The 10,778-nt window shown below is 39.5% G+C and overlaps 1 protein-coding gene across 1 annotated transcript in view; it reads left to right on the top strand.

Annotated features, from left to right (window-relative positions):
* The window catches only part of LOC107630113 (oxysterol-binding protein-related protein 2A), an 11,714-nt gene continuing 11,055 nt past the window's right edge, over positions 10,120 to 10,778 (top strand). Inside the window, exon 1 of the mRNA XM_021121127.1 lies at positions 10,120 to 10,232. The gene's annotated coding sequence lies outside the window, so the exon portion shown is untranslated. The remainder of the gene's footprint in view (positions 10,233 to 10,778) is intronic.

Below are 10,778 nucleotides of genomic sequence, written 5' to 3'. Positions count from 1 at the left end.
GGGGTAAGTGGATTCAAACCACACGTGGCACGTGGGTCACGCGATCGCGTGGTTGAGGCGGAAACGCAACGACGCGGACGCATCATTGACGCGACCGCATGATTGAGGAAAGTGGGGATTTGTTTTTTATTTTTTATTTTTTTTATTTTTTTATGCAATATGCAAGATGCAGATGTTATGAATGATCCTAGGGAAAATAATATAAAATAATAAAACTAAAATGCCATTTTTTTTGTTTTTTATTTTTTTTATTTTTTTATGCAATATGCAAGATGCAGATGTTATGAATGATCCTAGGGAAAATAATATAAAATAAAATAAAATAAAACTAAAAATAAACAAAATGAAATAAAATTAAAGTTGAAAAATGAACGATCATACCGTGGTGGATTGTCTCCCACCAAGCACTTTTAGTTAAAGTCCTTAAGTTGGACGTTTGATGAGTTCATTGTCATGGTGGCTTGTGTTTGAACTCATCCCGAAATCTCCACCAACGTTTGCAGTTCCAATATCCTCCGTGGTCCCAGACTAGGCATGTAAAGCCTTCGAGCAAATCAAAGCAGGTTTTCAAGCTCCACGGGTGTTGATTGTCAGAATGAATCCCAGGATCCTAAACCTTGCTTTTTTAACCGTCTTTGTATTGATCTCCATTTTTCCAGCTGGGCGGTATGTAACCTGAATTTCCACTGAGATACCCAAACATCTTCCGAAACGCATTAAGTCGAGCTCTATACCAATCCTTGCATTTTCAATCGGAGCGTGGAACCGTATTGAACCTTTGATACCAACTTCTATTACTAACCATCTCCCTCTTACTCTTAAAGCCGCAAAGAGCGCTAAGCTGGCCATCTGTTTCAAGCAAGCCATATTCAAGTGGAAAAGTAAAGATGAAGGCTAAGGATTTTACCCACTTGAAGTTTGTATTAGGCGGTAATGGCCGTGGGAGAGATGTTTCCAGTGGTTCTACAAGCTCCACTTCCTTGTACTCCTCTGTGAATTCTTTCAATTCCTAAGAAACTTCTTCAATTGCAACCATGTCTTGGTCAAAGTCTTCAATGTCTTCCTCATCACTCAAGTCATAAGCTGGAGGCTGAGAAAAGTCTACCTCCATATCATCTTCATATTTACTTGGGGAAGAATCTTCTATCTCAAAGAGTTCGACTGTGACTGCAAGGTTATCAGTAGGAGAGCTTGGTTCATGATAGTCACTACCAAGGAAACTTGCTTCTTGATTTGTTCCGTCCAGTTCTTCATAAGGTACATGCTTTGGAGGTTGTGCACTATCCTCCTTAGCATCAATTGGAAATTTCTCGATGAAATTGTCCACAATTCTTAATTCCCATGGAGGTTCAGCGTCTCCTAAGTCTTCAACCAGTTCATCTTCTTCGATAATTGCATCTTCCTTTACTTGTTCCAGTACAAAGTCATGTTCTATGTTGTCCACCAGAGCTTCTAATGTCTCCTTCGTACTAGGGGCTAATCGATTTATCGCTTTCTCCAATTGATGAAGGGTTGCATGAAATTGGTTCACTGTGTCCTTGAGACGGTCCTGTGCTTCTTGGTTTGATGGACATGGATATGGTGCATATGAAAGTGGTGGTTCTTGGGAGTAGTTGGATTGGAATTTGGGTGGATAAGGGTTAGGGGCATATGGAGGTGAATGGTTGTGGTTGGCTTTGTGAGTATGGTGGTTCAAAGCTATGTTGAGGAGGTGGTTTATAGGCGTATGATGGAGCTTGTTGGTAACCACAAGGGTCTACTATATCTATCATCTTGGTACGCACCTCGGAATGGCTCTTGACCATAGTAAACTGGTGGGGGTTGGTTGTCACAAGAAGGTCCACCGTAACTATTGTCTGGGTGTGCATTGTAAAATGGTCGTTGTCCATGGTACTTTGGAAAGTGTTGTTGCCGAAAGGGTTGATCAGATCCTCGTGACTCCTTCCATCTGTGATTAGGTTGGCCTTGATGCATGTTCCTGTTATAGCTTCCATTCCTTTCAACAACATTAGAACCAAACTCAAAGCGACGGGGGTGAGAACTCATAGTAGCTACTAAAAATTAAAAACAAAAATAAAAACAAATAAACAAGTAAAATAAAATATTTACAATAACCAATAATAAGGCACACAATTGCAATTCCCCGGCAACGGGACCATTTTGACGATCGAATTTCTGCCAGTAAAGAAATTTTTGTAAAATTATAATCGCGTTGCAAGTATAGTTTCTAAACCGACAAGAATCCTTTTGTACAAAAACTTTGGTTGTCACTTAAGCAAACCCAATAAAATTTATAACTAAAGTATTCAAACCTCGGGTCGTATCTCAAGGAATTGCAGAGAAGTATGATTTATTATTGGCTATAGAAAAAGGTATGTTTTTGGGTTTTTGAAATAGAGAACAAGTAATTTAAATGGCAAGAAAAGTAAATTAATAATTATAAAGACTCTTGGCAAGGTATAAGAACTGGAAATCCCATCCTAGTTATCCTTATCAGGTGTGATGAGAATTGTTCGTTGCTCTCACGTAGTTAACCCTTACTAAATAAAGGAAAGTCAAGTGGACCAATTAATTTGATCCTCAAGTCCTAGTCAACTCCTGTGGAAAGACTAGCTTTAGAGCGATCCAAATCAATCAACAATTCCCAATTTTCAATCAACTGCTGAGTCTGATAACTCAAGTGTTACCAATTACTTAACCAAAATCAAAAGGAGAAAAATCTAAATTAAATTGAAAGCATAATAAATAGAATAAAATAATCATAAATCTGAAATACCTCGAATTATATTAAATAGAATATTCAAATCTAACATGAAAAGTTCATAAGCCAATTTGGCAACATAAATAATTAACAAGTAAAAGCATTAGAGTAACTAAAAGTAGAAGAGAACATAAAATTAAAGTTAGAAACATTGAACCTGGACTAAAGAGATAACCATAAAGTAAAAAGGAATCCTAATTCTAAAACCTAAGAGAGAGGAGAGAACCTCTCTCTCTCTAAAACTACATCTAAAACCTAAAATTGGGCTTATATTATGAATGTTGTATCCATCCTTCCTTATTGATTCCCCCATTCTCTGGCTTATATTCTGTGTTTTTTGGCTTGGATTTGGGCTGAAAAGGACCCAGAAATCGCTGGGGGCGACTTCTGCAATTTTCTGCACGTGGCGTCCGTCACGCGTGCGCGTGGGTCACGCGTTCGCGTCATTTGGAGTTTTTCTTTATCACGCGTACGCGTTAGTCACGCGTACGCGTCATTTGTGTTCTGCTCTAGGCATGCGTTCGCATCATCCACGCGTACGCGTCACTGTCATTTCGCACTTAGACACGCATCCGCGTCGTCCACGCGTACGCGTCGCTGCCTTTTCTTCAAAACTCCATTTTTGTCCTTTTCTTCCATTTTTGTATGTTTCCTTTCTGTCCTCTAAGCCATTCCTGCCCTATGAAGCCTGAAAATACTTAACACACAAATCACGATATCGAATGGTAATAAAGGATAATTAAAATAAATATTTTCCAAAGCTTAGGAAACATGTTTTCACATATATCATAGAATAAGGAAGGAATTGTAAAATCATGCAAATCTTATGAATAAGTGGGTGAAGAATTGATAAAAACACTTAATTGAGCACAAGATGAATCATAAATAGGGGTTTATCATAGAGCAACTCCAACTCTCAACTCTATTCCTATTACTTAATCCAATTGGTTTTACCCCTTTCAGACATTTTTCGTACAACGCTATTCCTATCAGTATTTTCTACCTCTTTTGCTTTATTCCATTAAAAAATTCACAATCAAATTGCATTTAAACTTAAACTTTTTGATCTGCCTGACTAAGACCTGCAAGATAACCATAGCTTGCTTCAAGCCACAATCCTCGTTGGATCGACCCTGACTCACTCAGGTATCACTTGGACGACCCAGTGCACTTTATGGTACAGCTCTATGAAAGTGTGGGGATTCGTGCTATCAGTAATCTATTTAATAGTGGATTTGTTTGATTAATCCGACGGTAAATCCAATGGTACTCAACATTTTTCTAGTAATATTTGGTGTCCCCATAAGTAATGTGATTTTATCGGGTCTAGGGTCGGATAAGGGTCGCAAAATATACTCAGTCATTATTTAGGGTTGGGTACGGACCAAGACAAATCCAATTTCACCCGACCCTATGTACACCCTTAGTATCTAATCCATAGTTCATATAAACATTATATAGCATTTACCATAAATAAATCCTACATATTTTAATGACTCTTAGAGCCTTAACCTTTGTCTACTCACTAATTAGCCAAATATTCCAATTAACATTTACCCTAATATAAAGATTTGGAAAATTAGGGGAAAAGGAAGAGAAAGTCCTTTTTATCTTAGTGCCATGAAATTTTAAGATAATAGGATTTCACAATTTTTATGTTCTTAGAACCCTAAAATAAAAATTTATCAAAAATGAAAAGAAAGGGATGTTTGCCTAAGTTCTTACCCAAAATAAGAGGAGATGAAAGTTTTTTCAAGTTTTTATTGAAAAAAATTGGTATGGTTTCATAGAAGAAAAAGAGTGAAGTCTTTTTATCAGTGTGTAATTTCAATCAAAGCTCTGAATTGATTAATAAGTGAGGTTGATCAAATCTATTAAGTGACTAACCTAAGAATTACCTCATTTTATTTTTTCTCGATCTCAATATGTTTATTTTTATTACATCTACCTTCACATTTTCATCCCAAGACAATTGTTCATACCCTGGCCTAATAATTGAGAGCCAGGCCCAAAAATACGTAAAGGTCCACCAATAAAGGTGGATCTCACTATAAACCCGACCTCTTTAAGATGGTCGGACAATAACATAGAGGTCCAGCTTTACTTGACCTAACAAGTAACTACCTCCTTAAATCTCTCTTACTATCTTTACCTCATCTAAAAGGTAGATCCTAACAAACTCTCAAGATAAAGGGAACGCTTATCCATCAGAAAAGATGGTCTACTCCAACAAAGGTGGTTATCTACACTACTATAAATACACCGGAACCCCCAAGTATAACACACGTTCTAATCTACTAAAAACCTGCTAAAAGACCTTGCTAACTTAAGCATCAGAGTCTCTTGCAGGTACCACCCCCAACCTCCTCACAGGAAACTCGGACAGGCGGCACCTCAGCACCAAAGAGGTCGGACACTGCCACACAAAAGGATTTGGACCTCACGTTCAGGCCCAAATCAACTTTTTAGGTAATCCTTGGAACATTGGCGCCGTTGCCGGGGACCTAGGATCCACCTTCTGACAAATGGCAGACCACGAGCATAGAGATGGCTGCACAGCATCTGAGTCTGGGCCAGAAGATTAGCCAGAAGACCAAGCCCTCTTGCTCCCACCTCCACCACTACACCATGGCCCCCACGGGAAAGGGACCTCAAGAAATCCTCAAACAATGAGAATCCAATCCGAGGTCTACCATCACGAGGCTGAGGACCAACCTCACGTAAGCGAGATCCTGGATCTCGTTCATGGCCAAGGAGATCAACTACAACAGCTCGAACACGAGGCTGAATGACAATGAAAAGCAGAACGAGAGTTGCGAAAAGAAGTAAGGCGACAAAAGGAGTTAGAAGACAAGTTACGTAAATTGGAAGCTGATATACAAAGGAGGAATAACCGGGCGGAACGTGAAAAAAGTCCCTTGGGAGCGCAAGATCCATTTACAGAAGAGATCATGAAGGCTAAAGTTCCTAGGAACTTCAAGTTCCCCGACACGGATCTCTATGATAGAACGTCCGACCCGAGCCATCATCTCAGTAACTTCAGAAGCAAAATGTACTTGGTCGACGCCTTCGATACCACTCGTTGCAAAGCTTTCCCGACTACTTTAACCAAAGCTGCAATAAAATGGTTTGATATCTGCCCCCCAAGTCGGTCACTAGCTTTGACGACCTGGCGAAAAAGTTTTTGACCGAATTCTCCATCCAGAAAGAAAAAACAAAGCATGGCCCGAGCCTGCTGGGAGTAAAGCAAGAGGTCAGGGAAATCCTACATGACTATATGGAAAGGTTCAACAAAGTTTGCTTGGAAATTCAAAGTCTACCAACCGAAGCTATAATTATGGGTCTGGTCAATAGCCTTAGAGAAGGGCCGTTTCTCAATCAATATCCAAAAGATACCCGACTTCTCTGAATGAGATCCAAGGAAGGCAGAAAAATACATTAACATAGAGGAAAACTCCCGACTCATGGAACCTCCTTCGCGATCTAACCTACCCTACTATCAAACTCAGGACAAAGAAAGGGAACCCAAGAAAAAAGAGGAGAAAAATGTAGAAAAGCCTCGAAAGTATCACAACTACACCCCTCTAAGGGTTTCCCTGGTCGATGTTTACAGAGAGATATGTCACACGGAGAAGCTTCCACCACCTCGTCCGATTAAGCACAAGAAAGATGGAAGTCGGACAGAATATTTCGGGTATCATAAGCTTTATGGCCACTCAACTAATGAATGCTACGACTTAAAGAGTGTTATCAAAAAGTTAGTCAGAGAAGGCCGACTTGATAGATATCTTGCAGACAGGTCGGACGAACCGAGGAAGAGAAGAAAGGATGAAGAATGAGGATGACCAGAACGCCCTCTTCACACCCCTGAGTGACATATACACATGATTAATGGTGGGTTTGCCGGAGGATGAATATCAAAATCCTCACGAAAAAGGCACCTCAAGGAAGTATATCAAGTTGGCGAGGACAGTCAATCATCCGACTTACCCACTATCCCCTTCACTAAAGAGGATGATCAAGGGATATTACCAGGGCACGACGACCCAGTGGTGATAACTATAATCCTAGCAAACGCTAACCTCCATCGAACCTTGGCAGACCAAGGTAGCTCGGCGGATATTCTGTACAAACCCGCCTTTGACAAGCTCGGGTTAGAGGAAAAGGAGCTAAGGTCAAGGACTCTAAGTGTTGACTACATTGTAGTCAATGTAAGTTCAACCTACAATGCCCTAATAGGTCGGACGAACTTGAATCGACTTGCGGTTGTCGTCTCCACCCCACATTTTTGCATGAAATTTCCCAAAGCTGAAGGGATTGCCACTATCAAAGGAGACCAAAAGTTAGTAAGAAAATGCTATAACAAGAGCCTTAGTTTGAAAGGTAGCTCGGAAGGCAAAGAAGTCAATACAATCGAGTTAGATGGAGTCTGAGATCGAGAAGAACTACGATTTAAACCTGAAGGCAAAATGGAAGAGATACAAATTGGAGACTACCCCGACAAGACAACGAGTATAGGGAAAAACCTGGAGGAAAACCTAAAGAAATAACTCGTTGAATTGCTGAGGAAAAACTCCAATCTCTTTGCATGGAAAGCCTCTGACATGCCTGTTATTGATCCCAACCTAATGTACCATAGGCTTGCTGCGTACCCAGGTTCCTGAGCTGTTCAGTAAAAGCGCAGAAAGCTCGGACCAGAGTGAACACAGATCGCAGAAGAGCAAGTGCAGACCCTGCTAAAAGCAGGATTTATAAGAGAGGTGAAATATTCGCTTTGACTAGCCAATGTTGTATTGGTAAAAAAGTAAAACGGAAAATATAGAATGTGCGTTGATTACATCAACCACAACAAAGCCTACCCTAAAGATCTTTATCCACTCGCCAGCATTGATGCTCTGGTCGACTCCACCTCAGGCTATAAATACTTGTCCTTTATGGACGCATACTAGGGATATAATTCAATTCTGATGTACAAACCAGATCAAGAAAAGACCCCATTCATAACTCAAAAGGCAAACTATTGCTACATAGTAATGCCTTTTGGATTGAAGAATGCAGGAGTTGCCTACCAGAGATTGATGAATAAGGTGCTTTCCTCTCACATAGGAAAACTCATGGAAGTAACATGCTCCTTAGGACCAAAGAGGATGGAATACTATTGTCCGACCTCTCGGAAGTATTCTCCACTATAAGGAAGCATGAAATGAGATTAAATCCTTCAAAATGCACCTTTGCAGTAGAAGCTGGAAAGTTCTTAGGGTTTATGTTGACTCAAAAAGGCATAGAAGCAAACCCTGACAAATGTCAGGCTATCCTTAATATGAAGAGCCTGACTTGTGTTAAAGAAGTCTAACAACTAAATGGAAGGTTGGCCGCTCTATCCAGATTTTTAGCAGGGTCAGCTCTGAAATCTCTTTCCTTCTACTCAATTCTAAGGAAAGGGAAGCAATTTGAATGGATCCCAGAGTGTGAATAGGCCTTCCAAGACTTCAAGACATTCTTGGGACAACCACCCATACTTACCCGACCTAAAAAACGGGGAAGAACTCGTGCTATACCTATCAGTTGGAAGTCGGGCTATAGCCTCGGCCCTGGTCCGAGAAGACGAAAAGGAGCCGCAACCTATCTATTTCATTAGCAAAGCTTTACAAGGGGCAGAGCTGAATTATCAGAAGATAGAGAAGTTTACTTATGCCCTTATTCTTATATCCCGAAGGCTCCGACCTTACTTCTAGGCCCATATCATTAAAGTCCGCACTAATCAACCAATGAAAAATATCCTACAAAAATGGAATTGGTCGGGAGGATTCTACAATGGGCTGTAGAGCTGTCCAAGTTTGATTTAAGATATGAAACTTGGACAGCCATCAAATCACAATACCTCGCCGACTTCATCGCTAAATACACTAAAAGTCCCGGAAACCCTGCTACATGGAGTCTGTATGTAGATGGGTCATCAAAAAATCTGGAAGCAGAGCTGGTGATATTCTAGAAATCAATCAAGGAACTCGGATAGAACTATCCTTAAGGTTCGAGTTCCCTGCTTCTAATAATCAGGCAGAATATGGGGCCCTACTGGCTGGCTTGAAGCTGGCTAAAGAAGTAGAGGCAGAAAAGGTGGTGGTGTTCAGTGATTCGCAAGTAATAACTTCGTAAATCAATGGCACCTACCAAGCTAAAGACCCACTATGAAGAAGTACTTGGATGAGACACGAGAATAACTGACACACTTTTCAGAAAGTGAGGTCAGACATATAACTCGGGAGTTCAATGGCAAAGCTGATACTCTATCAAAGTTAGCCAGCACCAAGTCAAGAGACAACAATAGAAGTCTCATTCAAGAGACTTTACAAATACCATCCATATCAAAGGAAGAGGAAGTACTGGCTATACACAAATAACATCTAGGGTAGATGACCCCATAGTCAACTACCTCAAATTTGACATACTTTCCAAAGATAAAAAAAGGCCAAAAAACTCGTATAAATCATTTAATTTCAAATTTTAGCGGAATTGTTTCTTATATCTCTAAACAAAAAAGAGAGAATACATTATTTGTAACTTGTAAGTTATTATTTTTGAAAACAAGTTTACAAAATTCTACTATTATTGATTCTTTCAAGAGAACTTAACTATCATTATACATGTCGATTATTATGACTAAAATCAAATGAACTATTATTTTTCAAATAATATTCTCAGGTTAAACTGGCAGCAAGATGAGAATATTCCTGAAGAAAAAAACAAGTGAAAAACATCGGAAGGCGAAGAAAGGGAGAAAAAAAAAATGATGATTACGCAGTAAATAGCATTTATAAGGCGCCTCAGTTTCCGACTCATCGTCGTCAAAACTGCCACCCTGTCTACGCTTATCTTCAAAATCTCTCCTCTGCACTGCGATATTTTCCCGATAAGTTCACGATATATTGCACTCCCTACCACACCACTAGCTAACTTTACTGCCCCACCAAACGGAAAATTGAAAATAGAAGCTAAATGTAATAAATACTTAACCGAAACGGAAAAAAGGAATAAAAAAATAAACTTAAAGAAAGATCAGTTCATGAAGCAACATAAATAGTGTCAACAAGAAGAAATAAATCCTCAAGCTGAAAGCCAAACTGGCTTTCTTTTTCATCACTTCTCTGATCTTGCATATGCATGTTTCGAAATTTCAACCTTTGAAGTTTGAAGTTTGAAGTTTGAACACACCCGATCTTAACCTATATCTCTTAATTACCATTCTACCCACTTCCTTTATTACCCCACCTACACTGCACACAACACACACATTGCCGTTTGTTATTTCCCTCTATATATATCTATCAATATGCTATATTAATCTCATTCTCCCAAAACGAATTTTTATTCGCTCTACAATAAACTACAAATCACAAACGTCTTTTATAATTTCCTTTATGTGGTTCAATACACCAAACCTTATAATAAACTACTATTAGCACTAGCAAAGGTACTAACATAGAAGTACTAGTTGGTAATTTTAATATGCTCCCTCAGTCCCTCCTATTTTATTTTCTAATTTTATTTAATTAATGCATCTTCCTCATTCCCCGCTTCTCGTATAAGCTCCTCTGTATTTTTTAATATATAAATATAAATATTATTAATTAATTAATGAACCTCCTTCGATCTAACTCCTCTCTCAGTTTCAGAGCTCTCATTATCACTCCCCAAAGCCAACCCACACACACACATACAACCCTTTCACTTTTCTTTAAGAACCCTAAATTATTCATTTCATTCACCTCGGGCCATTCTCTTTTCTTCATTCTCAATGAAGAACTGAGGAGAAGAGAAAAAGAGATATAACAAAATTAAAAAAAAAAGTAAAGAGGAAGGGATTTATTTTATTTGTTTAACAATGCGAGTGAAGGAAATGCACCCGTTGTGTTGCATCTCGCTGGAGAGTCCAGGGATCGGTGGCGGAGGTGACTCGCCGGAGGCGGCAGACGCGGCGGCGCTGTCGAGGACCAGGAGTCTGCCGGCGAGTTTCGCA

Source organism: Arachis ipaensis, chromosome B01 (genome assembly GCF_000816755.2).
Source record: "Arachis ipaensis cultivar K30076 chromosome B01, Araip1.1, whole genome shotgun sequence".
Lineage (NCBI taxonomy): Eukaryota > Viridiplantae > Streptophyta > Magnoliopsida > Fabales > Fabaceae > Arachis > Arachis ipaensis.
The sequence above is the reverse complement of the archived record's forward strand: the minus strand, read 5'-3'. Positions and strand labels throughout refer to the sequence as shown.